Consider the following 7,479-nt stretch of genomic DNA (forward strand, 5'->3'; position numbering starts at 1 on the left):
AATATGTAATAATATGCTTATTATTTATAATAATAAACTTATATAAGTATAATAATATACTTATTATTTCTGAAATGAAACTTCAGAAAATGCCAGTTTTTTCTTGAAATTCACATCATGTAAATTCCCAAAATATGTCCCCAAATGTCAGTGTGGAGATGGCTTTTGGAATGGATGAAATTTAGGTTGAGTTAATTTAAGTCTTTATTACAATTTCAACCTTTCATGATAATCTTAGTAGGTGGTGTGGAAATGAAAAATTATCAACAGATGCCTTGCCTTTTCCACCCCATCTTCCTGACATAGCCATGCAAAACAAAGAAAACGAAAAAAACCAAACATGATACATGGCAATTAACTGTGGTCACACTAAGGTATCCTGTTGCCTGTTATTCCTTGGTTGTACTCAGTAAGGGCAACAAGTAGATTTTACATATCTTACAATTATACTTAAATAAACCACAAAGCTGAGAAAATTTAAAGTCTGTTTTATAATTAGAAACTACTTTCTATAGTCCGAATGGCTGTGTCCTGCCATAATTCATATGTTGAAATTCTAACTCCCAATGGAATAGGGTATCTGGAGGTTAAGCATCTGGGAGGTGATTAGGTCATGAGAATTGAGATCTCAAGAATGCAATGAGGGCCCTAAAAAAGCAACCTCAGAGTGTTCTCTCACCTCTTCTATGTTATGAGGACACAGCAAAAAGATGTGCATTTATGAAGAAGGAAATGGGCCGTTAGTAGACACTAAATGTGCTGGCCAATATTGTATCTTGAAACTCTCCCTCTTGTAACTGTGAGACATAAAATATTAATGAGCCACTTAGTCCATGGATTTTGTTACTGAACACACTAAGAGTTTATTCACTCCTCTTAGCTTAGGGCCCCAAGAAATCAATTATAAAGTAAAGGATAAAAGCAGAGATTAGAGCCAGAACGCCTAGAGTTAACTCTCACCTCCTTCTTCTGTATGCCTGAGCTTCTTTACTGGTAAAAAGGACATAATGTTTCATGTATCTGTACCATTTATAATGTTATGAGACTAACAGAATATTAATACCCACCTCCCTGAAAGACAACCCACACCTTAATCCCCAGAATCTATGCTACACTATGTTAACATGCCAAGGGAATGAAAGTTGCACATGGAATTAAGGTTGCTAAACACCTAGCCTGGAGATAGATATTATCCTGGATTATCTGGCTGTGCTCAATTAAAGTATGGGTCTTTGAAAGTAGAAAAGGGAGGAAGAGGAGTTTGTGTTAGAAAGATCATGCGAGAAAAGACATGACCAGCCATTGCTGGCTTTTAAGATGTTATGGGACCTATAAAACCAACAAATATGGACAGACCCAAGAAGAAACCTTAAAAAAAAAAAAAAAAAAAGCAAGGAAACAGATTTTCTTCTACTGCTTTTAAAAAGGAACACAGACCACTCAATTCTTTTATTTTAGCCCTGTGAGGCCTATTTCACATGAAAGTTGTAATACTTTGTTAAAGCAGCAATAGAAAACTAATATATAAAAGGTTTAGAAATTAGTTGCTCAATAAATAGTAAAATATGTATCATTTGAACATAATACACTAAATTCTTAAATTCAGTTAAAATAATTTACTTTATTACTGTGAACTTTAGTTTCTGAGTTTGAAAATTCTTTTGGCATGAATACCAACTCAAACATAATGGACAGATTAAGTCTCACAAAAAATGAAGGAAAGAGTCTTAATAAATATGCAGAGAATATAGGCCCAAGTAATATATTTCAAGTATCTTAAAAGACCAATCACAAATTACATAGAGTGAAGATTTCTTTTAACTTTCAATCAACTCTTTTAAAATGAAGACGAAAAGGAGGCTAACTTTAGTTTGGAAAATACGTTTAAAAAGTAAGAATAAACACCTGCTAACTTTATCTTAAGCTTTAAAGTGCACATATAATAACATCTAAGACACAATAATGAAAAAACTTAGAAGTAGGGCAGAGAATTACAGTTAGTTATCCAAGGACAATACACACTCAATTTAAACAAGCCCAATCTCGAACAGTGAGAAATCACAATATTATGTAAGTATTGGTGTGATACCATACAAAAGCACATTATTTATATTTCTTTTAAAAAATGTTTAACATAAATCTAGTAAGAAAACAACCAGGCAAATCCAAACTGTGAAACATTCTAGAACACAACTACACTGTCTTCTTCAAATATAAAGACACTGCAATTAAGAAGGGTTACTATCTTACATGAGACTTAAAACATACAACCACCAAACAGTAAAATTAATGTAAAACTTAAGTGACCTTGAATAAGGAATAAAGGATTTGACTGAGGAAAAGCAACTGCTTTTAAAAAGACCTTTTTTTGACAGGTAATAAAATATTATCTATACATAATATATTAGATGATGTTCTGATTTTAATTTTCTTAGGCATGACAATGATATTAACATTATGAAGAATAAAATCCTTATTTTTCAGATGATGTAAGATGAATTTTGGGGGGATCAAATATCACTATATCTGCAATTTAATTTCAACGAATTCAGCCAAAAAAGAGAGAGTGGAAATATCATTTGCCATTGTTAAACCACCCAGACCAAATATAAGTTAAATGCTGAATAAAATACAATTCACTTATACAAAAATTGTATGAAATTGTCCTAAATTCTATAATGCTTGTATGGCACCAAAATGACATTTTTATAGTTATTATTAGCCCAACTGAATGTTTTTAACATGTTTAAGAATGCTGCCCAAGATTGTCCTAGTAGGGGAAAATATGATTCTACATATATTTAAAACCAAACAAAAATCTGAATTTCAAAATATTATGAGGCCCAAAGAGTTTAGGATAAGGGACTATATAACCTATACTGTATGTTCTGTGAAGGATTTCTTGAATCCTTAGAAGAGCCAACTGAATGTTTTTAACATGTTTAAGAATGCTGCCCAAGATTGTCCTAGTAGGGGAAAATATGATTCTACATATATTTAAAACCAAACAAAAATCTGAATTTCAAAATATTATCTGGCCCAAAGAGTGTAAGATAAGGGACTATATAACCTATACTGTATGTTCTGTGAAGGATTTCTTGAATCCTTAGAAGAGACTGCCTCTGTGCTTCCCCACCGTTCCTTATTAATATTTCCATTAAAGCAAAGGTAAGATATTTTAATGGTTTGTTTCTTATTAAGTGTTAGCACCCTAAGAAGGGATCATTATCTTCTAAGAACCCTGCAGAAGTAGCCAATCATCAAGTTGGTTCATAATAAACATGAATTAAAGAATCAAGAAATCTCTTTATATATAATCAGTATGAAGAGTGGAGTTGATAAATCATAGGGTAAATTCTGATTTTCTTTTTGACTGATGTACTACACTTACGTATACTGGATTTAAGTATGAGCCAACTATGAAGATATAAACAGTAATACACACACCCACACTCTGGATTCAGAATAGTTAGGCACAAGGGTGAAAAGTGAGAAAGAATACCATCTTTCTATATACTTTCCACTGTACTTATCACTAGCTGCTTTTGTGTTCTTTAAAAATTGGCAACAGCTTACCAACTTGAATAAACATAACTTTAAATTATAAAAATTATCTTTCAATACAAATTGAAATGAGGTTAAAATGGTAAATATATAGCAGTAAAAATAATGTAAAAATTCAACCACACATCTAAATGCAGCAGTGAGAGAAATGGCTATCAGTAACAATTGTGACACCTTATGTTTAAAATTGTTACTCACTGGTTATCTCCACAAGAATAACTTTAGGATATATCGAATTGAAAAGCCACACTGCTGTGGGTAAAGAAAGAAAATACCTAGAACTCACCTATGACGTAACTCAAAGCAAGGGGAAAGTCATGCAAGACTATTAGGAATTACAACACACACACACACACACACACACACACACACACACACACACAGAAGAACCGTAATACAGGTTTCAAACCAGGTTAAATTAGTAACTCTTCATATTTGAAAGGGTCCTATATTTATTTATTTTTTTTAAAAAAAGATTTTATTTATTTATTCGACAGAGATAGAGACAGCCAGTGAGAGAGGGAACACAAGCAGAGGGAGTGGGAGAGGAAGAAGCAGGCTCATAGCGGAAGAGCCCGATGTGGGGCTCGATCCCGTAACGTCGGGATCACACCCTGAGCCGAAGGCAAACGCTTAACCGCTGTGCCACCCAGGCGCCCCGACAGGGTCCTATATTTAATGTGAATACATTGTAGTATGTGATCGGAAGTAGTGATGTATACAGTAATTACACAGCAAAATTGAACTTACAGGAAAACAACAGCATTATATTTCCCTATTTCTCTAAAAACATATTTCCATTGCTCACTTGTTTGTTTATTCCCTACTGTTTTTTTCTGTTCTTAAATATAATTATTCTACATTGTTCTTTTCTTCTCCAGGCAATCACAAACTACTAGATAGAATATTTGTTGCTTTGGGGCGCCTGGGTGGTACAGTGGTTGAGAGTCTGCCTTCGGCTCAGGGCGTTATCCCGGCGTTATGGGATCGAGCCCCACATCAGGCTCTTCCGCTATGAGCCTGCTTCTTCCTCTCCCACTCCCCCTGCTTGTGTTCCCTCTCTCGCTGGCTGTCTCTATCTCTGTCGAATAAATAAATAAAATCTTAAAAAAAAAAAAAAAAAGAATATTTGTTGCTTTGACTCCTCTTAAGTTCTGTATTTCCATCAGCTTTTTCTAAAATCTGTATCCAGCTGCTCAATCTTGCTATCGCCCCAAAGTGAAGCGATGTGTCAATTATAAACAAATTCTTTCATATTGTGTTTAAAATGCTGACCCTGGGGCGACTGGGTGGCTCAGTTGGTTGGGCATCTGCCTTCAACTCAGGTCATGATCCTAGGGTCCTGGGATCGAGCCCCATGTCAGGCTTTCTGCTCAGAGGGGAGCCTGTTTCTCCCTCTCCCTGTTTGCCGCTCCCCCTGCTTGTGCATGCTCTCTGTCAAATAAATAAATAAAATCTAAAAAGAAAGAAAAATGCTGACCCTGCGTACAACTATATAGGTAACCTAGGACTACTGTAATAGGTAACTTCTGTTAAGCACTTACAATAGTACTAAGCTTAGAATAGAGCTTACTAAACTTACCTAGTACTGGACACTTAGAGCCCATATGATATGAAAATCCAAAGGGATATTTCACAGTTCTTCTTACATTAACTTCTATACTCATTTTTACACTATATCTTTGTCCTTCACACAAGCTATCTTCCTTCCCAAAAGAACAGCTCCGTGAAACCTGTCGTGATTCTGTAGTATCTACAGAAATAGTATCTATGTACATCTACATCTGTAGATGTATTGTTACACTTTTATTGGAGATATCTAGATCTATCTTATCCTTTAATCAAGTAAGCTCTGTGCCCAGTGCAGGTCTCCAACTCACAATCCCATAATCAAGAAGCACATGCCCAACGACTGAGCCAACCAGGCACCCCTTTATTGGGAATTATTTTTACTGAGGGATAGCTGACATAATTGTTACATATTTTAATCTACATCTCTCAATCCATGCACTAGTATATTTACTTACAACTTTCTTTTCCCCTCCTGCCTCCATTATCTCTCCCCAACTTCCTACTGGAAAAATACACAAAGACAGGAATTTGTACAGAGTGTTTATAAATGCCCAGGGCTTACCCCAGGTCCTCCATTCAATTACTACTCAAATACTGATTAAATGAAAGCTATACAAGTAGGCATTGTTGGCTGATAGATGTACATTTTCAGAGTTGGCTAAAATACTCTGGTTAATATTTTTGATCAGAGCACCAATTAAATAGCAAAGCTGCATGCAGAATTCTGAAATTATAATAAATGATCAACCTTCAACATTATTCCACAATTTGTAAGCATGTATTTTAAAAAAGACCCAACCACCCAAATAATCCAGCTGAAATGGAACATAGGTAAATAAATAGATTCACTTAGGTCTTTTTTTTTTTTAAATGTGTATGTAAAATATGGATGAAAATGGTTTTCAGGAATTTAAGTAGAAGATAACCTAAATTTATATATTCAAATTCAACATTAAGACAGGGGCCACACTCAGACCATGTAATTTAAATTGCAACCACAGAAAATGGGAACATTTTCTATCGTTAAGTTTGCTGTCCCTGATTTAAAATACTGAGACAAACTGGAAAGGGTCTAGAGGGTAGTAAGAGATATTTTAAGTTAATGAACAACAGATAAGAACACCACAGATAATAACCTTTTTGTGATTCCTTTTTTCTTTTTATCCCACAATCCAATTTATGTGTAAGTCCTTCAGTTCTAGTTTCACAACTATTGTAGTGATTCCTCCCTCCACTTCCACTGCTACAGCTACAAATCAGTCTAAAATTTAGTACCTGATCATTTATGTGAACTCACTACCACACATATTCCTTTCATTGATTCTACCACAGTTACACCAGCTTTTCTATCTGTAAGTGTATCAAAGTTTTTCTCATTTAAGCCTTTTTTAGGCTTAAATGTTTTATAGGCCTGAAATACTCTACTCCCAGGTCTGCTCATGGTTATCTCCTTTTCATTATTCAGGTCCAACTATCGAAAATATACTCTTAGAAGTCACTTTAGCAAAAGCAGCACTATGTACCCTGTAAACAACAACAAAAAAAACTGCCCTATTTTATTTTACTTGTATTACTTAACGGTAACTTATTTACCTGATTCAGAATTTGCCTGTCTGGCTCCACTAAAATGTAAGCCACATCACTCAAAGATTCTGTCTTACCATCTATCTTCATTGCCAAGAACAGTGTCTGGCATAAACACTGCAGTTCTCAAACACAGTGATTCATTTTGCATAAATTCTAACCCACCCCCATCCCCCCAAAAATCTAAGGCACTGGGAAGAAATAGTTCATTTTGGCCAAGCCAGTGAATATTTTCAAGAAATAGACTTAAAGTAATGAGCTTAATAGAGAAATCAGTAAATGATCACTACATGTAGACTTTTAATAGGAATTAATACAAGAGTTTTGACTAAATGCTCTTTCAGATGTTTCTGATTTAAATTTCAAATATGTGTCAAAAATGGAATGAGTCCCTATAAAAAACAGTGGACGGGCATATTACCATGGCCTCAGCTTTTGTTTGGACAGATTTATTAGAAATTTTCAACACAGAATTGAAATTGTTCATATAAACCAGCATTGATTTTAAAGACAGTGGCCTAACAGATTTGGAAGACATGATAAATCTTCTTCTCCTCTTTATGTGTGTGTGTGTGTGTGTGTGTATACATATGTATATACATGTATATGTGTTTTTATATATGCATGTATATGCACACACACACACACACACATATATATATATGCCCTGAAAATACTTAACAAATAACAATAAAAAAACTCCAGCAGCTTAGTTATATATCTATAACATCCCACATTCCTCTGACCACAATTACTGTT

General features: G+C 34.5%; 1 protein-coding gene across 1 annotated transcript in view; it reads right to left on the minus strand.

Annotated features, from left to right (window-relative positions):
• The window catches only part of LOC103680203 (lysine-specific demethylase 6A-like), a 143,311-nt gene that overhangs the window by 8,376 nt on the left and 127,456 nt on the right, over positions 1-7,479 (minus strand).

This window comes from Ursus maritimus, assembly GCF_017311325.1.
Source record: "Ursus maritimus isolate PB19 chromosome Y unlocalized genomic scaffold, ASM1731132v1 scaffold_Y2, whole genome shotgun sequence".
Lineage (NCBI taxonomy): Eukaryota > Metazoa > Chordata > Mammalia > Carnivora > Ursidae > Ursus > Ursus maritimus.